This window comes from Schistocerca cancellata, chromosome 1, assembly GCF_023864275.1.
Source record: "Schistocerca cancellata isolate TAMUIC-IGC-003103 chromosome 1, iqSchCanc2.1, whole genome shotgun sequence".
Taxonomy (NCBI): domain Eukaryota; kingdom Metazoa; phylum Arthropoda; class Insecta; order Orthoptera; family Acrididae; genus Schistocerca; species Schistocerca cancellata.
The window spans coordinates 632,188,374-632,210,329 of NC_064626.1; the positions used below are offsets into that span (position 1 = coordinate 632,188,374).

Below are 21,956 nucleotides of genomic sequence, written 5' to 3' on the forward strand. Positions count from 1 at the left end.
ATTGCAATGAGCACAGTTGAGAACAAGAGGACTTTTTTATAACTGTGGCATGTAAATAAATAATGAGTCACACACTGAAAAACTGATTTAAAAGTAATCGATAAAATGTGTATGGCATTCATACAAAATCAGTACAAAAGTTGTGGAATGACTACACGAACACAAAAAACTATACAGATTTCTCATCCTGTATGTGTTTTTTCCCTGCATTAGTAGGTTTAAGAACAGAACAATACAAAATTTGAAGAAAATGAAATTTCCTTTATGAAACAGCTTTAACATAAATAATGATCCAAGTGCCATCATGCCCATTTCCAAACATTTCACAAGATTCTTGTAAAATTACTTATTCTCCTCTTTTACAAACGGAACAATTTTAGCTAATCCTTTCTCTTTACCTCAGACAACTGATATTCATCATTTAGTGTATCCACTGCACCTGCTGAAGAGCAGGAGGCTTCATGTTCCTCTTTGGGATGTAATGTTCCTTGAACTCTTCAACTGCATTAAGAGTTGACTGAACTTGCACCACCCCTAGTCATTCAGCCGTCAGTCTGATCCGCTGTAGATCTGAAATAGGTACACTGGTGAAAATCATATATTTTTCAGCAGCTGACTTAAAAGTTGTAAAAATCTGTTTCTTGCATAACAGTTACTATGAATGATGTTGTGTATGATGAGGTGAACTAAATCTTTTGGAACTTCACACACAGTTAGCCTCTTTTGTTTCTCAATGTGAACAAAATCATGATCATAAGGCATAAAAGAATGCCCTTCACCAAAAACTTGTATTCTATATTTCTGTAAAGCAGTGGTTCCCAACCTTTCTTAGACTGTTAGCCATGACTACAATGAGACATCAGCTAGTACCTCTGTCCCCCCCCCCCCCCACACACACACACACACACACAGAGCACCTAACTAAACTGTGGAATGAAAGACTTTTCTTGGAAGAATTTTATTTTTAAAATGATGAAAGATGAATGAACTCTTCTCAGATAAGAAAGCAAACTGTCCACAGTTAGGGTAGACACTTGTTATAAAACATACTTCCCTAGCATTACTCCTCTCCAGTGCAGTACTGTCTTGACCTGCACACTGCAACCCCATTTAAAATCAAATAGGTTCAGCTGTGTGCACTATACTTACTGTTTGTAAATAACTTGATTGCTGCACTCCTTACTTCTGAACTGGCAGAAATTGGACAATTTCAGGCTGTTAATGCTATGTGTCTAACCAGTCTAATAATAATAACAATGTACTGCACTATAGTAGCCCTTATGTAGTTACTGCTGTGTCTGCTGTCAATCAAGTCATTTATCTGTCTTGAAGAGAATAATGAAGCAATTTCTGGACTGCTGAAATTACTATCTATAACTTGGAGAAGACATTTTCTTGTGATATTTATCATTTGTCACGTATGTGTCTCACTTTTATCATCAGCAGTGTACGGGATAAAGCACAACATAAGTGTGTACTGGGTGGACTATGTGAGGAACCTGTAACCTCTACAGCATTAATGCTACTCATTGAGAATAAGTAATTATTGATAACTAACATAATAAATATTAGAGTCTTACAAAATTGTAATAATGGTAATGACCTTTTGAAAATAATTTATTTTTGTGACTGAAACAGAGTTGAATCGTTTAGTTTTTACCTCTCAGAAAATTTCATTTTACCCCTCAGGATGTAATTATCCCCAGGTTGGGAACCACTGCCATAAAGTAACCCTTTACTATTAGGTAAACCCACAGAAATGTCATCATCCTTTTTTTTATTGTGCCCACAGCAGATGTCACTCCACACTACTACCTTCATTTTACAAGTAAGTTTCAGTGTAAAGGCTCTATGCACACAAGCAGCAATTTCATTCCCACCTTGTCACATGTGGTCTCATGCAGAAAACATGACCGGTTTGATTATCACTGACATGAATGCAACAATTGTAATTTGAGAGCTACTGTTAGCTGTACATTTCACTGTGCCTTAATGAAGGAAGAGAAATCACTTTTTGTTAATTCATTGCACCTGTACATTCTTTCAAGTTAGGCTCTTCACTCTTGATTGTGTCAGCTTTCATGGACTCTGTAGCTTTGTTTGCTTTTCAGCTATGGATTTATAGCTGCAGTTTATTGTCCTTATTATTGGGATCACACCTCAATTTTACTCTAGCAGGTCACATGTAGGACATGTATCACTTGAAAAACAGCCGGCCGCGGTGGCCGAGCGGTTCTAGGCGCTCAGTCCGGAACCGCGCGACTGTTACGGTTGCAGGTTCGAATCCTGCCTCGGGCATGGATGTGTGTGATGTCCTTAGGTTAGTTAGGTTTAAGTAGTTCTAAGTTCTAGGGGACTGATGACCACAGATGTTAAGTCCCATAGTGCTCAGAGCCATTTGAACCATTTGTACTTGAAAAATGATGAAATTTGTCTTTAAAGACTTTAGTATAGAAGCAATATGTGATTATATTGTTTCCAGGGTGCTTGTGCAATTCCTTGAATAAACAAAAACTAAAACAATCAGAACTTAATTAAGTAGTATTTGTCAGCTGATTTTTCCCTGGAATAACAGCTTTCTTGCCTTGATATTGCATTAATATGATCAACAACCATCTTTTCATCATCTTGTTACATTTCCGATGTTTTGTGTTATGTCCTCACTTATATTAATAGGCAGTCTCACCACTTGCGATCACACCACTCTGCCTCAACCATGTTAGTTCCTAAACTCCTCTTTTAGTCAAACTGAGAACCTCCCAAAAGCTTCCTTCACAAACTCTTATTATATCTCTCTCACCATAAGGCAATGTGTAGCACTTCTTTCTTCTCTGGTATTACCAGTTGTTCAGCACCTTCCTCAGTAGACAGCTGAGTGGTTTCATTATTATCATTATTCACTTCTGATATTTGCCTCTTCACTTAGAAAACATGCATTTGAGCACTGCATTTAAGTACTTTGCTTCACTGTATCTCCTAGTCAACAGAAACCATCAAACAACTTCAGTTTCTGCTCATATGCAAGCTGCCTGTATTTAAATGGACATTTACATGAAACCTGAAAGAGGTTCCATGTAAGTAGTTAACTATAACCTCATAATCACAACAATTATTTTTGTCAGTACAAAATTCATTTCAATAATAAATTAAACAGATTAAAACACTTGAACATTACCTATGTTGATCCCAAGTCTTATAATAAATTTTAAAACAATAGTTGAGGCCTACCAGGTTCTTGGGAGCATCTTTAGCTGGAGCCACAGTATTGTCTTTTTGAGTATATTCCTTTCCTTCACTGCATAGTTTCTTCATTTCACATTTGGCACTACCTTCACTTCTCTGCCTCTATTTTGGTGCAATTTTCCTTTCTGTTTCGCAGTACTGTGTATTATGTATACATAATAATTACTTTGGCGATGTGTGGTTGTTGCAAACAAACCACACAGCTACTTCAATGGTCAGCAGTTCACACAAGTGTGTGCCAAGACACTAACAGAGAACAAAGTGTTTGCACATGACTTCTTATTTGAACATCGAAGTAGGTGGAAGTCATGAGTATCATCACGTGACAACTGTTTACACTGTGTCTCACTGTTCTGGTGCTTGTATCTAAATGCAAGTTATTGGCCTTGGCTTTACAATGGAATTTTACCAACAATTCAAAGTTTCATTTTTTTAGCACTTACTTACCTACTTGCCTCCATTATAGTAATAACAATAATTCTTTCAATAAAAAGCCATTGGCATCAAGGTTATGGTTTCATCATTAAAGTGCTGAGAAAGAAAGAGTCAGAGGGTTAAAAATCTTGTGTAAATTAAGTTCAATGGGCTCCATATGGTGGCAGCTAGTCAAAGAACGTTTATAGGATTCTAAGTAGAGGTTTCCAGTGGTCCCAAAGGAACAAGAGAAGATTTTTGTGATGACAGAAAATCATATGAAGTATTCTTGCTCTCTGCCTTCCTGCAATGGTGATGAGCTCCATCTTATTTAAAAATTTATCTCGTATACTTCAATGAGATTCCCAGAACATTTGAGGACTTATTAACACCAGAATTGATAGAGACATTAAATATACACCTCACAACATTAATGAGATGGCAGTGTCATTAAGAGGAAGAAAAATTGTGTTTGAATTATGCCAGATAAATAACAAAATACTGCAAAACACTAAGGCAAATTCTTTACAGACGAATGGAAAAACTGGTAGAAGCCGACCCCGGGGAAGATTAGTTTAGATTCCGTGGAAATGCTGGAACACGTGAGGCAATACTGACCCTATGGCTTATCTTAGAGGCTAGATTAAGAAAAGGCCTATGTTTCTTGCATTTGTAGACTTAGAGAAAGCTTTTGACAATGTTGACTGGAATACTCTCTTTCAAATTCTGAAGGTGGCAGGGGTAATACACAGGGAGCGAAAGGCTATTTACAATTTGTACAGAAACCAGATGGCAGTTATAAGAGTTGAGGGACATGAAAGGGAAGCAGTGGTTGGGAAGGGAGTGAGACAGGGTTGTAACCTCTCCCCAGTGTTATTCAATCTGTATATTGACCTAGCAGTAGAGGAAACAAAAGAAAAATTCGGAGTAGGTACTAAAATCCATGGAGAAGAAATAAAAACTTTGACGTTCACCGATGACATTGTAATTCTGTCAGAGACAGCAAAGGACTTGAAAGAGCAGTTGAACGGAATGGATAGTGTCTTGAAAGGAGGATATATGATGAACATCAACAAAAGCAAAACGAGGATAATGGAATGTAGTCGCATTAAGTCAGGTAATGCTGAGGGAATTAGATTAGGAAATGAGACACTTAGTAGTAAAGGAGTTTTGCTATTTGGGGAGCAAAATAACTGATGATGTTCGAAGTAGAGAGGATATAAAATGTAGACTGGCAGTGGCAAGGAAAGCGTTTCTGAAGAAGAGAAATTTGTTAACATCGAGTATAGATTTAAGTGTCAGGAAGTCGTTTCTGAAAGTATTTGTATGGAGTGTAGCTACATATTGAATAGAATTTGGGAGAAGAGGAGTTTGTGGCACAACTTGACTAGAAGAAGGGATCAGTTGGTAGGACATGTTCTGAGGCATCAAGGGATCACCAGTTTAGTATTGGAGGGCAGTGTGGAGGGTAAAAATCATAGAGGGAGACCAAGAGATGAATACACTAAGCAGATTCAGAAGGATGTAGGCTGCAGTACGTACTGGGAGATGAAGCAGCTTGCACAGGATATAGTAGCATGGAGAGCTGCATCAAACCAGTCTCAGGACTGAAGGCCACAACAACAACAATAAATAACACATCCTAGATCCTTAGTCAGGAACCAGAATGTCTGGGTCTCCAAGTACTCACTAGGGAACAGAAAAGAAAGTATGGTGATTTAAAAGCATAATAGATCAAAAAAGAAACAGTAAATGAGCCAAAATTGTAATTTAGATCCAGTCTTGAGTCTTGAGAAGAGTTTGAAAAAAAGTTAAAGAAAGTAACAAGAAAATGACACTCTTAAGTCACATCTCTGTGAACCCCCATTATGGAAATAAGTCCATAAAGGTATAAAACAAAGAATATAGAAGAAACAGATGTGAAAATAGCAGAGCAAAGAGAAAGAAAAATATCATAAAAAGCAGATGGGGGAGGGTGCAGTTATGTTATTTGGGCCAAGGCTACGCAATAGTTTGGTGATTTGCATGGAAACTGTAAAAATTTACAAATGGAAGAGATGGTTTGTTGAAACAAGCTTGATGAATAAGCTGTTTTCCTTGCATAAAAGCTGAGAAAATTAACAAAACTTATCTATGCATATGGCACTTTAAGTGTTGTCACAGAAAATAGAAGCCACCTCCCAATCCAAATTATGGACAGCAAAATCATTAGCAAATTGAGTGGACTCTTCCCAAATGTGGGGCATAGATAGTCAACAGCCACAGGCATCACACAATGATGAGTCCTCCCACTGCTTAAGGAATCCATGAATCACGGAGATTGCCTAATGTAGAGGCAAGTTAGAAGAGATTTATTTCACCCTAGTAGCTGCCAAGAACCACAGGAGGATTAAATAAACTCCAATTTATTGTCCTTCATTTTCAGCTACTTGACATATGACATAAGGTCACGTGCCTCTGGAGCGAAGTAACTGTATGCAGGGGAGTTTATATTTCACAACAGTATCTCAGGTGCTGCATCTGCCACTTAGTGCCCCAAATTCCCACATGCCCTAATACCTCTCAAAATGTCATCAATTTGGTCAGACAGAGTCAGGAATGGTGAGCATCGACTTCGGGAGCCGTGTCATATAGTGAGGCCTTTCGCTGCTGGTCTATCCCAAGGCACCACTCAATCTGTTCTTCCTTCCTGATTCAAGCTTAAACAATGGCATACCTTCCGAAGATTATGCTTGAACATGACAGATACAAAATACCTGTAGAAGGTTGCAAATTTTCATTGTTACACAATGGTTTTAGTTTCACCTTAGTGTTACCAAATTTTTATTAGTTTAGATTGTCATTCATATATCAAGGGTAACGCATATAATAGCATTATTACTACTGAGTAGAAAAAAAGTTTTGTATATATTTCTTCAGTCACCATGGAGGATTGAGGGCTAAATAACTATGTAGTTATTATGTATTTACAACTACAGTCATCAGGGCATTTCAACCATTCAGGAAATGTTCCACTGATAAATGTCTGGTTACACACATAACATAATGTGTTACTAAATTCAGAAGACACTTTTTAATTAACTTTGTTGATGCTTTATTGTAACCAATATAATTTTTTATTATTATTTTAAAGATTCTTGCATGACATGTCTCTGTAGCTTAGGTAATTTTATAGGACAATTTGAGATAGTTTTCTAACTTTATGGACCACAAGTGTCTTATATCAAATTTTTTCTTCTTGACTTCCTCTACATTATTGTGGTATGCTGTAAACAATTATCATTTACACCCTGTATTTCTTCTTGATCTGAATATAAAATTTCAAATTTCACATGCCCAATAAACTTCTTATCTTTTGACATAGCATCACACTAGGAATATGTTGCCTGCAATTATGTGAACTGCACAAGCTGCAGTCTTCAGCTACACTCACATGCAGTGGATCACAAAGCAACTCAGCAGTCACTCCCTTCCCAATGGCTCACCAGCTGATCCAGCTCATTGGCTGATCCGGCTTACTGGCTAATCTGGCTCACTGCCATTCACACAGAAAAGAATGCAAAGCAACTTAGCGCACAGTCTGCTCTCCACTGCTCATACAAAGCAGATTACAAAGTGACTCACAGATTACAAAGTGAGTCCCTCTGCTCTCTTGGCTCACTCATTGATTCAGCTTTTGGTTCCTTTCTTGACTCAGCACCTCTCCACCCTAGTTTGGCTCTACTGGGTACTTTTCTTGATCATAATAACAATATGTATTTAGGCTACATAATTATTTTTACATACATGATAGTACATGTATGCATTGTTTTTATTTTTGTTATTTAACCTCATCCGATTAATGCCTTCATGAGCCCCCCTTACATTGGACAAGAATTTTTATATGTAATTTCACAAGTTATTACAACACAGTTACTTAAAAAATTATAATATTTTTAGTATGAGATGTCTTCTTCTTTCTGCATGTATTAAGCATTTGCCTGTTACACTCTCTTGGTTGAAATATTTGATCTTTATACCTCTTTCTCAGATGATCTGCCTACTGGATAATAATTCATCATTAATTTGGATATTCTGTTGTCTTCCATTCTTGTGACATAGTCCCTCCCATTGTTCTTGTATTCCTTTATCTGCTCATTTAAGTTTTTTGCCTTATTTGTCTGATATCGGCATTCATTCTACTCTCAGACAGTGTGTACCCAGCTACTCTTACTAGGAATCGCATCTTCAATGCTTGTGTTCTTCATTCATTTCTTTTTGTTACAGTACATGACTCACTTCCAAATGTCATAGTTGTTCCTAAGATGTTGAATAACTTCACTCTTTCTGTTTTCTCATCATTTATTTTTATTTTGCTGGGAATGATCTCCTGGCTCCTGAAAACCACGACTTCTGGTTTCTTTTAAGATACAAACAGATTATATAACTTAGCTGCTGTGAATAAAATATTAACAGCTGTTTGGAGTGGGTTCTCAGCTCCAATGAAGTCATGACCCAGGACATACAGCAATTGTCAAGCTAGACAAACATTTAAAAATATTTATTGGAAGTGTACTTGCCCATTAACAGCGATCCTTTAAACTAGTAGAAAACCAGAAAACTGATGTTCTTTTTGCAATATTAATTTGTTCTGAAAATATTATGATCCCAGACATGACAGTATCCTCCAAGTCTATCTTTTCAAAAGCTAGACAGATATGCACTGAAAAAAACTGACTCACTTTGAGTAAAATAGATCAGATTTTACTTATAAATTATAACATTGCTTAATTTTTCCTTTTTGGGTGTATATGTTGTCGTATTGATTGTAAATGATGCATGTAGATAAATTAATTAGAATTCTGGTATAATTCTTATGTTGTATTTTGTCTCCAATAAAACTATAAAATGTGGAAAGAATTAGTCTTATTTTTAAAATTTTCCCACATGATTAAAAAAGTGAAGATAACTGCTCACCATATGGTGGAGTCAATGATTGGTAGAAAGACTCATAAACAGGAACTGAAACTTTGTAACTTAGTCTCAAACTCTTCCATCATCACTGTGCATAAACACACCCATAAACACACAGCTGCATTGCCCTGATATTGCAGTAGGATAGGAGTGAGGGGATGTTTTGGGTGAAGCAAGAGAGTTAAGCACAACAGGTGCATGTGAGAAGGAAGGGGAAAAGGGAGCTTGTGGTTACCTTTACTCCTTCCATTGTTTGTATTCCATCTGGGACTTCCAGTATCATACCAGGTGATTTTTTCTACCCTTTACAAACTCTAGGGATTGATTGATGAGAGGATATGGACCAAAAAAGATCTAATCAACTTATGTACAGAAATGCTTGGTTTCCATGTTAGAGACCATTTATTCAATCATATATTGTTACAGAGACTGCAGTCTAATATGTGCTGTATGATGCAGCCACAGTTACAGTACGTGTTGAAAATGGTTTCCAGGTGCCTCAGAGCATGTGTGTACATGCCGTAGCACATTCTGTCTCACATGTTCACATCAGCCAGGCTGCATCCAAACTGTGTCGAAGGCAGCTTGAATAAGATGCTCCAGTGTCTCCACATCTATAATGGGCTCTGCATACACGATACTTTTGTGGTGGCACCTTAACTAGAAATTGTATGGGTTGAGATCCAGAGAATGATCAGGCCATGCAACTGAACCCCCTCCTCCGATCCATTGACCAGGGAAAACATAATTGAGATGTTGTCTGAACATTAACCGCAAAGTGCACTGGAGCACCATCATGTAGTAGCCATATAACCTTTGGAATCAACAACAGCACTTCTTCCAGCAGGGAAGGCAAACTAACCTGCAAAAAACGCCAATAGTTTCAGCCTGTTAGGCAATGCAGAAGGAAGAATGGTCCTAAAATAGTTGCCAATTATCCTGGCCCACACATTCTGACTGCACAAATGCTGATGATTTGCTGTCAGCATACCATGGGGTTCTGCATACTACCCCACAGATGACTGTAAGATGCCTCTCCGCATAAAGGTGGCCTCATTTGTTAATAAGATGGGTGACACAAAACCCAGAATCATGGTTACCTGGTGAAGAAACCAGTGACAAAAAACTGCTCCCAATGTGCAAAGTCTGTTGCTAGTAAGCACTGCACACGCTGTAAGTGATAAGGTTAGTAATAACTGTCACGGAGAATGTTCTACACAGTCATCTGGCTTACCTTGTACTGGTGGACCAACTGCCTGGTACTGACACAGCGGTCACCTTCCACAGTGTTAATCACATTTTCCACCAAGTCCGGTGTCTGAACATTTCAGGTTCATGCGCATGATGATTTCCTGCTTCCTGAAATGATCCTGTCTCAAACAAATGGTGAAACACTGTTGCAAACATTGAATGCTGTGGTTGTCATTGGCAGGAATAGGTCTCCTGATACAACCTTGCTATCTGCCACCCATTGCCATTTGCCTTTCTGTAAGTAAACACCATGTCAGCAAGCTCTCAATTCGAATCCAGAGCTACTGTATCACATCCTCTACAAGGTAAGCCGGCAAGAGAAGTGAATTGGACACCAATTACTATGGCAGGGGAGGGCACTAGGACATGATGTAAGAGGAAAAGTACTATCTTCTGGAGGGAAACCAAGCATATTGTAACTGTGGCTGCATGGTACAGCACGTATTAGACAGCAGTCTCTGTAACAAACTATGATTGAATGAATGGTCCCTACCATGGAAACCATACATTTCTAGACATAAGTTCATTAGACCTTTTTTGTTCTGTATCCTCTCATTGATCAATCCCTAGAGTTTGTACACCATGGAAAAAATCACCCTGTATTAGTCAGATAATTTATAGTAGGGGTAGTGTATAATGATTAGTTATTAATTTTCTTTGCATTAATAGTGATGTTTGATTTTTTGCTTTATGCCAATTGGTAGCATGTCAAAGATCTTCACAACAGAATATGGAACCCCATTCTGAGCCACATCTGTCTGTGAATTTTGTCTACCATGTTCTGTGAATGTTCTTATTGAATTCATGTCGGTATAACTGTTGCAGACATGGAGACATCACCTAACATTCTAAAATGTTAAAGTTAAACTTTGTCAAAACTTTTCTCAGACTGACTGGCTGTTCAGATACTGGAATGTCAGTTCACATGCTCTTCCCATAAAAACCATTGCTTGACAAATTATGTTATTCACATAAGCATTAAAGTGTTCTATCCCAACTGATGAATAACTGCATAAGCTGCTACTTGTGAATCTAAAAGAATGTAGCTTACAGAAGCTATAGATAATTTAGAATTTTTTGTTTCTTTTGAATGCTTGTAGTGTTTCCCTGCCACATCTTATAGCTAGTTCAACCATCACCTGTTTTACACTTTTCTGCTGATTAATTTCAGTTTTTTGTAGTAGAAAACGTATTTACCTTCATAGTGCTGAGTGATACAGCATTTTCTGCTCTTTACTCTTTCACCATGTATATCACATCTATTCAGGAGGATGTTGTCATTAGGAGAAATAAAGTTGGCATTCTACACATTGAAGTGTGGACTGTTAGAACCATTAATCAGGCAGGTTGGTTAGAAAATTTAAAGAGGGAAATGGATTGGGTGAAGTTAGATATAGTGGGAATTAGTGAAGTTCGGTGGCAGACGAAACATGACTCTGGTCAGGTGAAAACAAGTTTATAAACACAAAATCAAATAGGGGTAATGAATAAGAAAATATGAATGTGGGTAAGCTACTATGTACAGCATAGTGAATGCATTATTGTAGCCAAGACAGACACGAAGCTCACACTCACTACAGTAGTACAAGTTTATATGCTAATTAGCTCTGCAGATGATGAACAGATTGAAGACATGTATGATGAGATAAAAGAATTATTCAGGTAGTTAAGGGGGATGAAGATTTAATAGGGATGGGGGGACTGGAATTCGATAGTAGAAAAAGGAGGATATAAAATGTAGACTGGCAATGGCAAGAAAAACATTTTTTAAGAAGAGAAATTTGTTAACATCGAATATAAATTTAAGTGGTATAAAGTCTGTTCGGAAAGTATTTGTCTGGAGTGTAGCCATGTATGGAAGTGAAACATGGATGATAAACAGTGTAGACAATAATAGAACAGAAGCTTTTGAAATGTGGTGCTACAGAAGAATGTTGAAGATTAGATGGGTAGATCATGTAATCAATGAGAATTGGGGAGACAAGAAATTTGTGGCACAACTTGACCAAAAGAAGGGACAGATACTGAGGTATCAAGGCATCACCAATTTAGTCTTGGAGGGAAGTGTGGAGGGTACAAATCATAGAGGGAGGCCAAGAGATGAATACAGTAAGCAGATTCAGAAGGATGTACATTGCAATAGTAATTCGGGGATGAAGAGGCTTTCACAGGATAGAGTAGCATGGAGAGCTGCATCAAACCAGCCTTCAGACTGAAGACCACAACAACAACGTATCACAGAAAATTGTTGTTGGGACTGAACAATTTTATATTAAGAGCATTTGTTCAGCCTTAACTAAAGTCTTGTCTGAATAACACAAGGTACTTAATCAGTTTAGAAGATTTAAATACAAAATAAACTTGACATGAGAAATTATTGTGGATTTTGAATGGCTTGGCACTTCATCAGCTTCTCTTCTTAACGTGCAACTGCAATGGGCATGGATGTTCTCTAGATTAGATTAGATTAGATTAATACTAGTTCCATGGATCATGAATACGATATTTCGTAATGATGTGGAACGAGTCAAATTTTCCAATACATGACATAATTAAGTTAATTTAACAACATACTTAAGTTAATATAACAACTCTTTCATTTTTTTGTGTTTTTTATTTTATTTTATTTTATTTTTTTTTTTTTAATATTTTTTTTTTTTTTTTTTTTTTTTTTTTTTTAATTTATATCTAAAAATTCCTCTATGGAGTAGAAGGAGTTGTCATTCAGAAACTCTTTTAATTTCTTCTTAAATACTTGTTGGTTATCTGTCAGACTTTTGATATTATTTGGTAAGTGACCAAAGACTTTAGTGCCAGTATAATTCACCCCTTTCTGTGCCAAAGTTAGATTTAATCTTGAATAGTGGAGATCATCCTTTCTCCTAGTATTGTAGTTATGCACACTGCTATTACTTTTGAATTGGGTTTGGTTGTTAATAACAAATTTCATAAGAGAGTATATATACTGAGAAGCTACTGTGAATATCCCTAGATCCTTAAATAAATGTCTGCAGGATGATCTTGGGTGGACTCCAGCTATTATTCTGATTACACGCTTTTGTGCAATAAATACTTTATTCCTCAGTGATGAATTACCCCAAAATATGATGCCATATGAAAGCAACGAGTGAAAATAGGCGTAGTAAGCTAATTTACTAAGATGTTTATCACCAAAATTTGCAATGACCCTTATTGCATAAGTAGCTGAACTCAAACGTTTCAGCAGATCATCAATGTGTTTCTTCCAATTTAATCTCTCATCAATGGACACACCTAAAAATTTGGAATATTCTACCTTAGCTATATGCTTCTGATTAAGGTCTATATTTATTAATGGCGTCATACCATTCACTGTACGGAACTGTATGTACTGTGTCTTATCAAAATTCAGTGAGAGTCCGTTTACAAGGAACCACTTAGTAATTTTCTGAAAGACAGTATTGACAATTTCATCAGTTAATTCTTGTTTTTCAGGTGTGATTACTATACTTGTATCATCAGCAAAGAGAACTAACTTTGCCTCTTCATGAATAGTGGAGGATGATGGGCCAGGATGAGTCAAATGGCACTCAGTGACAGCAGAGTCCCCTTTTTTACCTTTCAGCAGTTTGTATTAGAAGCTTAAGCCCACATCTGTGAGTGTTGTTATGAAGGCCCAGTAGCTGCTATGCACGGCATGACAATGGACAAAACTTGCAATATGAGCATTCCTGGTTGGGCAGCTAAGTTGTATGAGGAGCTGACACAGCCAATGGTGCAACTTGCCAAGTACAGGACATACTGGCCACCTGCCCCAGCTGTGGCGAGTGACAGGAGCATAGACGTACGAGTTATGAGTCTCAGTACGGTGTCTGGCTGGTGGTGTCTGGTGCTGGAGGGTGCTCCATGGTGAGGAGGACCTCAGATAGATTGTCAGCCAATCTATCCTGTGGCTGGACCGCCTGCTAGGCAGTCCTGACAGGAAATCAATGGAGCAGTAGTGGCCTCACAAGAGAGGCTGACTTGACAGTCTGCCGATTTGAACCAGTGACCAGATAGCTAGTATTCATGTGTGCCAAAGTGGGTTTGTTGCAGTGTAGCTGCTGAAAATGTCATGCATGCTGTGTGCCTAAGTTTCCTCAGTTTCAGTACAATTTTGATCACCAACCGACAGCTGGCGGCAGTGTCTAGATGAATGCTGTGGTGCAATGCTGTTCCAGCATATTGCAGCAAGCAGCTGCCTGCCATAATGAGCTCTGTTGCAGTAGGCTCATGCTGTAACACAACAGCAACCAAAACAATCAGAAATCAACAATCATAAATGCAATTATGTCACCAGCTGATAGGTGCACAGAAAATTACCTGATTCTATCAAGGCAAATTTATAACTCATGGGCAGGCACTGCACGTGGGAAGTACACTACCGCTAATTAATTTCAATACACCCTGGTATTTCAGATTTACAACACAAATAACACATTATTTCTCCCAAAATATAATTACATTAACTTCCATGTATATAATACAATCACAATCATTAAATTTTACTTTCATCAGAGTATCCTTCTTTGGATTTAATGACTGCCTCACAAACTCGTGGCATGCGGTCAATCAGTTTTTTTAGGTATTGTGAATCTATATGGTTCCGCACATCCTTAACAATATTCCCGAGATGTTTCTTGCTGGATATATTAACTTTCCTGATATATCTGTCCACTTCATCCCAGACCATTTCAATGGGATTACAATTGGGTGCTTTGGGACGGTCATACCATATCATTCAGTATTTTATGTTTTTCCTTTGATGCAATGTAGTTCGTACAGTATGCTGACCAAAGTTTTGGGTCATTATCCTTTTGCAAGGTGAACCCTTTCCCTGTTAAGTGCAATCCACTTCATATTGCATGATACTGAAGTATGTGGTGGTACTGCTTCTGATCCGTACATCCTTCTATTTTCACAATATCGCCAATTCTATCTCTGGCAAAACATCCCCAAACCATAATAGAACAACCACCATGTTTAACTGTAGGTAGAACACACTGCTGGGCTACCCTCTCCCCTACAAATTGGCGAACAAATATTCTCCTTCTGGTTCCAAAAATATTGAACTTTGATTCATCAGAGAATAACACCTTTATGCACTTTTCTGATGTCCAGTTATGATGTTTTCTAGCCCATTCAAGTCTCTTCTGTTTATTTATGAGCCTTAGGAGGGGTTTTGTTGCTGTGACACATTCTTTCGAGCCAGCATCATTCAGTCTCTTTTTTGCTGTTGCAACAGATATTGTTGTCGCGTTCATTTCTACCAATTCTGCACAAATTTGGAGTGCTGTTTTGAAACTGTTCCTCTTACTGGTAATTCTGATATATTTTCATCACTTTTAGTTGTTTTACGAAGTCATCCTGGTCTTGGTATGTCCTTATTTCTACCTGTTGCCTTCTGGCGGTGAAGGGTGTATTGCACTCCCTCTATAGACACACTACACTGTTTCACAATTTGGCAAATAGATAAACCTGCTTATCTAAGTTCTACCATTGCGGCATGTTTTTCTGTGGATATCTCCACTCATGGAGCCATATTAGCGATGTGCACACATCAGCGTCACGAAGGAACTGGCGTGCAGGAACCACATGGCTTGCCATTTGCTGCGGACATCACATCGCTGCAGGGAACAACACAGGTGCACCAAATGCAGCGTCCATCGGCAAGTAGGTGAACAAACATATCAGATAGGTACATAACGTTTATGTACACAACATTATTTGTTGGATACTATTGTATCTCAATGACCACAAACAAAAATTATGACATGTGTACAACTGTTGTACTATTCCTTTTCTTCCTCAACCATACCCATGGTGTTAGAACTTATGCAGTCCTGCAGAGAACTAGATGTGTGTACTGGGTGTACTGAAATTAATGAGTGGTAGTGTACACTTTCAACATTGTTTAAAAATTCAGTCTGTAAGACAGACCATATATGAAAACTGTTCATAGGTTTTCACAGGTTCTCTGCCTTACAAACTGAATTTTTACACAACACTGAAAGTGCTGATAAATCCCAACATAGGAGACTTCATACAAAAAGCACAGAAATTTAACTAAGTGACTGAGTAGTGTGTCCTATTACACCAGCAGAAAATCAACAAGAAATGTTGACACTAAGAAGGAACAAATCATTGAGTCCTCATGGTAATCTCATGTTAGTTATTCAAGTTCTTCAAGAGCAGATTAGTTCATACATCTGACAACTAATCAATGCATGTCTCTGACAGGCAAAATATCAACATTATGTAAAAAGGCATACATAATTATTTTAAGGAAGGGAGAGGACAACAGTCCTCTAGCTGCAATAGGCCAATTTGTCTACTAGACACTTTTGGACATATGCTAGAAAAATTGTTACCTGGTAGATTGTTGTATCAACTCCTCATCAGTTCACTTTAGAAAAGTGAAGTAAATATAGGATGCTCTAAATGAGGCAATCTTTGTCAAGATACCTTTATCAGGAAGTGCTCCACACAAATACATAGCAATCATAATGATAGTCAATGCTGGGGCATTTGACAACATTTGCTGGCTGGCACTTTATGACCCTGAAAGTGTATGTTTGCCTGCTCGCCCTACAGCTGTGAACAACTATCACACGTGCTATTGCCAGGGCAGGAGGCAAACTGGCATATCCAGGTCAGCAGTCAACCATAAAAGTTCTGGCATTTGATGCTGAATACACTCCTAGAAGATCAGTCAGTCGTAGGTCAGGTGGCATATGACAATGATGTAATGATACTTGTGAATGGTAGTTCAAGAAGAAATCTGGGAACAGGTGGTAAGAGGTGCACAACTGGTAACCTGGAGTAAAGTAGTGTCTCAAAAAACTATATACATTGAGCTAAAAGTCCACCTATTAAGACACCTAGTACATGACTTAATAACATGTTCACAAAAGAAAAACTGTATCCAGACCCAAATACACTCCTGGAAATGGAAAAAAGAACACATTGACACCGGTGTGTCAGACCCACCATACTTGCTCCGGACACTGCGAGAGGGCTGTACAAGCAATGATCACACGCACGGCACAGCGGACACACCAGGAACCACGGTGTTGGGTGTCGAGTGGCGCTAGCTGCGCAGCATTTGTGCACCACCGCTGTCAGTGTCAGCCAGTTTGCCATGGCATACGGAGCTCCATCGCAGTCTTTAACACTGGTAGCATGCCGCGACAGCGTGGACGTGAACCGTATGTGCAGTTGACGGACTTTGAGCGAGGGCGTATAGTGGGCATGCGGAAGGCCGGGTGGACGTACCGCCGAATTGCTCAACACGTGGGGCGTGAGGTCTCCACAGTACATCAATGTTGTCGCCAGTGGTCGGCGGAAGGTGCACGTGCCCGTCGACCTGGGACCGGACCGCAGCGACGCACGGATGCACGCCAAGACCGTAGGATCCTACACAGTGCCGTAGGGGACCGCACCGCCACTTCCCAGCAAATTAGGGACACTGTTGCTCCTGGGGTATCGGCGAGGACTATTCGCAATCGTCTCCATGAAGCTGGGCTACGGTCCCGCACACCGTTAGGCCGTCTTCCGCTCACGCCCCAACATCGTGCAGCCCGCCTCCAGTGGTGTCGCGACAGGCGTGAATGGAGGGACGAATGGAGACGTGTCGTCTTCAGCGATGAGAGTCGCTTCTGCCTTGGTGCCAATGATGGTCGTATGCGTGTTTGGCGCCATGCAGGTGAGCGCCACAATCAGGACTGCATACGACCGAGGCACACAGGGCCAACACCCGGCATCATGGTGTGGGGAGCGATCTCCTACACTGGCCGTACACCACTGGTGATCGTTGAGGGGACACTGAATAGTGCACGGTACATCCAAACCGTCATCGAACCCATCGTTCTACCATTCCTAGACTGGCAAGGGAACTTGCTGTTCCAACAGGACAATGCACGTCCGCATGTATCCCGTGCAACCAACGTGCTCTAGAAGGTGTAAGTCAACTACCCTGGCCAGCAAGATCTCCGGATCTGTCCCCCATTGAGCATGTTTGGGACTGGATGAAGCGTCGTCTCACGCGGTCTGCACGTCCAGCACGAACGCTGGTCCAACTGAGGCGCCAGGTGGAAATGGCATGGCAAGCCGTTCCACAGGACTACATCCAGCATCTCTACGATCGTCTCCATGGGAGAATAGCAGCCTGCATTGCTGCAAAAGGTGGATATACACTGTACTAGTGCCGACATTGTGCATGCTCTGTTGCCTGTGTCTATGTGCCTGTGGTTCTGTCAGTGTGATCATGTGATATATCTGACCCCAGGAATGTGTCAATAAAGTTTCCCCTTCCTGGGACAATGAATTCACGGTGTTCTTATTTCAATTTCCAGGAGTGTATTTAGTGTCTTTGTAAATGAGCAATTCAGTTTCATATAGGAGAAATGGGTATGTGAGGCAGAAAAGTAATGTAAAATATAATAAGCCTAGCCAGGTGCAATTATAAGGCAGCCAGTACAAACATGATTTATCACAAGGCCATTTTTACTGTTATTGTGTAAGTGCCTGGGCTAAGAGGCTGCTATGGGCCTCACCAGCACAAACAATGAACAGAGTGCTAATGGGGAGGGAGAGGGATATTTCTAATTGACACACAGACGAAAGCAGCCATGTCGTGGTACAAAGGGAAAGACTACCTACAAGTTCAGAATCTCATATCAGCTAAAAAAACTGAACTTAATCAATATAAAAGTTTAAACAGAAGAACTGCAGTAGTTTAAAAGAAAAACACCTTCCACATGCTGCACATTAAGTTTTACAGTATTTAACTTGTGCAGGCAGATGTGTTTCATTTTAATTACAAGGCATCGTCAGTGGGTGTCAGAACAGCATTTATTTCATTACTTGCTTTGTAACTAAGATTAAATGTGTCTGGATGCACAAGCTAAATAAAAATGTGCAGCATGCAAAAGGTGTTTTTCTTTTAAACTACTGCAGTTTATATACAGCTGCTGAGAAAATAGCGACAAAAAGAAACTTGTTAACAGAATAATTTCTAATTGGTGATTATAAAAACCACAATGGACAATGAGGGAGGAAAAGGTGGTAGATGAATTAGCTCATAAGATCTGACAGGGTAATACAAACCACAAAGCAAAACCTAGTAAGAAACTGGGTCCTCAGCCTCCGGCAGGAATGACAGACTGATTTTGTAGATGGCAGATGAATCTGCAGCTTCTCTGCAAATGACCAAGACTGGATTACAATTTGTGAACCCCTCAAGAGGACTGATCCAGTAAGCCATAGTCCATTTGCCATGTTTTAGGCTTACAAGGAAAGAAACAAATGAATGTGTCTGCTAATAAGAGGGCACTTCATGCACAAATGTGGCTAGGGCTGTGAGGCAAGAGTTTTCCCATGCTTAAAACATCACATTTTAGATTCTGCACCATGAGTCCAGACCAGCAACAAATTTGCTTGTGCAGTGATCAAAAAGGCATGGAAGGTACATCAACATTTGAGTTCTCCTAATACTGTAATAGTAGCACCACAGAAGCACTTCTTTGAGCCCAAGTAGTTTGAGATTCGGATGATTCAGTTCATTATTCAGCAATAATTGACACTGGATGACATAGTGTGCCCATGGAGCTAGGAAATTGTCACCTACAACCAGAGAACACAAGAGAAAAGTGTGCAGACAAAGACTATTATTTAACATTAAGCAGATGAAAAATTCAGATTCCTTCCCTTTGTCCTCTGCCTTACCCACAGAGCAGGCAGAGCGCTGGCAGACTGGGAGTGACACCAAGTGATGTGAGGAATTTCAAATGCAAAAACTATTAAATAGATGGACAGTTCTCTGCAAAAATGTACAGCATAATATAGTAAAATAATAATGTGGAGGTAAATATACGTGATTTAGTAGTAGCAATAATGATGGCGATGGTGGTAATATTAGCACTAATAGTAATATTTTGCTGTATTTGTGACTGTAAAGTTATTATTTAACTTACATAAATGTAGAAATATAGTAGTAGGCAGAAAAATAGCCTATTGTAGATTACTAGGTAACAGGTTATTACGTAATGCAAATAATTATATTTTGTACAAGGCTGTTTGCAAACAGCTGAAACTGGTAACGATTCTAATACATTTCTGTTACTGTCTAAGAAAAATGAGAAGAAATTTAACACAACAAAGTGTTATGGTACTTATACTTAGGAGACAAAGGTCATGAGATAGCACTAGTATTGTGTACACAATGTATAAAAGGGCAGGGCATTGGTAGAGCTGTCATTTATACTCATGTGATTCACGTGAAAAAGTTTCCGATGGGATTATGGCTGCACAGTTGGCATTAACAGACTTTGAATACAGAATGGTAGTTGGAGCTAGACCAGTGGGACGCTCCCATTTCAGAAATCGTTAGGGAATTCATATTCCAGGATGCACAGTGTCAAGAGTGTGCTGAGAATGGCAAATTTCGGCCATTATCTGTCACCTTTAGTATTGTATTTTATGATTTAATATTTACTACTACACATTGATCTTGCCAAAAGCCGAGAAGTGATTCTTCTTGGTGTTTTAGCTCTCTGGGGCACTCTGGGATGCTCTCTGGGGCACTCTGGGATGCTCTCTCTGGCAGTGGCTGATGGCTTTCACTTAACGATCAAGACCGGTAGTGTTTGCATAATTGTCAGTACTAACAGACAAGCAACACTGAGTGAAATAACTGCAGAAATCAATGTGGCGTGCACAGTGAGCATATCCATTTGGACAGTGTGGTGTAATTTGGCATTAATGGGTTGTGGTTGCAGATGACCGATGCAAGAGCCTTTGTTAACAACATGACATCGCATGTGGTGCCTCTCCTGGGTTTGTGACTGGAAAACTGCGGCCTGGTAAGATGAGTCCTGATTTCAGTTGGTAAGAGTGTGGCACAGACCCCACAAAGCCAGGCACCCAAGTTGTCAATAAGGCACTGGTTATGGCTCGATAATGGTGTGGGCTGTGTTTAAGTGGGATGGACTGGGTCCCCTGGTCCACCTAAACCGGCCATTGACTGGAAATGGTTATGTTCGGCTACTTGGAGACCATTTGCAACCATTCTTGGACTTCACGTCCCCAAACAACATTCGAATTTTTATGGATGATAATGCATCATGTCACTGGACAACAATTGTTTGTGATTGGTTTGAAGAGCATTGTAGACAATTCGAATGAATGATTCGGCCACCCAGATCACCCGACATGAATCCCATTGAACATTTACGAGACGTAACAAGAGGTCAGTTCATGCAAAAAATCCTGCACCAGCAACACTTTTGCAATTACGGATGGCTATACAGTCAGCATGACTCAATGTTTCTGTAGTGGACTTCCAGTGACTTGTTGAGTTTATGCCACATTAAGTTGCTGCACTATGCCAGACAAAAGAAGGTCCAACACGATATTAGGAGGTATCCCACGACTTTTATCACCTTACTGTATAGTGTTGTTACACTTTTCAACATACAATGACTTATAACTGGTTTAAAAAATCCACACAGTAGAAATGTCAAAAATGCTTTCAGCCACAGCCTTAATCAAGCAAAAGAGAAGCACACACCATTTATACGCACAAGCAAGCACACCTCAGCACACATGACCACCAGCTCCAGCATCTTGGCCCAAGGGCAGTTGTGTGCATGAGGTGTGCTTCCTTGTGTGTATGAATGGTGTGTGTTTCTGTTTTGCTGATAAAGGTTGTGGCCAAAAGATTTATGTAAGTGTCTTTTAATTGTGCCTCTCTGCAACTTAATGTGTCTTCTTTACAGTAAGTAGCAATATGTCTCTTCCTACATTGTTGATATTCCTACATGGAGTTTGCACTGTTTGATTTTATCAAACACAGAAGAAAATAGATAATAATCAACATATGTGGATATCATAAATCTATTTTACATCTGATGGTGTCATTGCTTCCAAACGCTAACTTGGAGGATTGTTCATTATGACTGCTGTGGCTTCTCATATAGAATGTAATGACAGTTTCTTCAGTGACTCTATCAGACAGGTTACCTCCAAGTTCATGCTACATAGTTGTGGCCAACTCATGCTGCAACACCAGGGCAACA

General features: G+C 39.4%; 1 protein-coding gene across 1 annotated transcript in view; it reads left to right on the forward strand.

Annotated features, from left to right (window-relative positions):
- The window catches only part of LOC126090712 (zinc finger protein 26-like), a 94,437-nt gene that overhangs the window by 17,096 nt on the left and 55,385 nt on the right, over positions 1-21,956 (forward strand). The gene's annotated exons all lie outside the window — the stretch shown is intronic.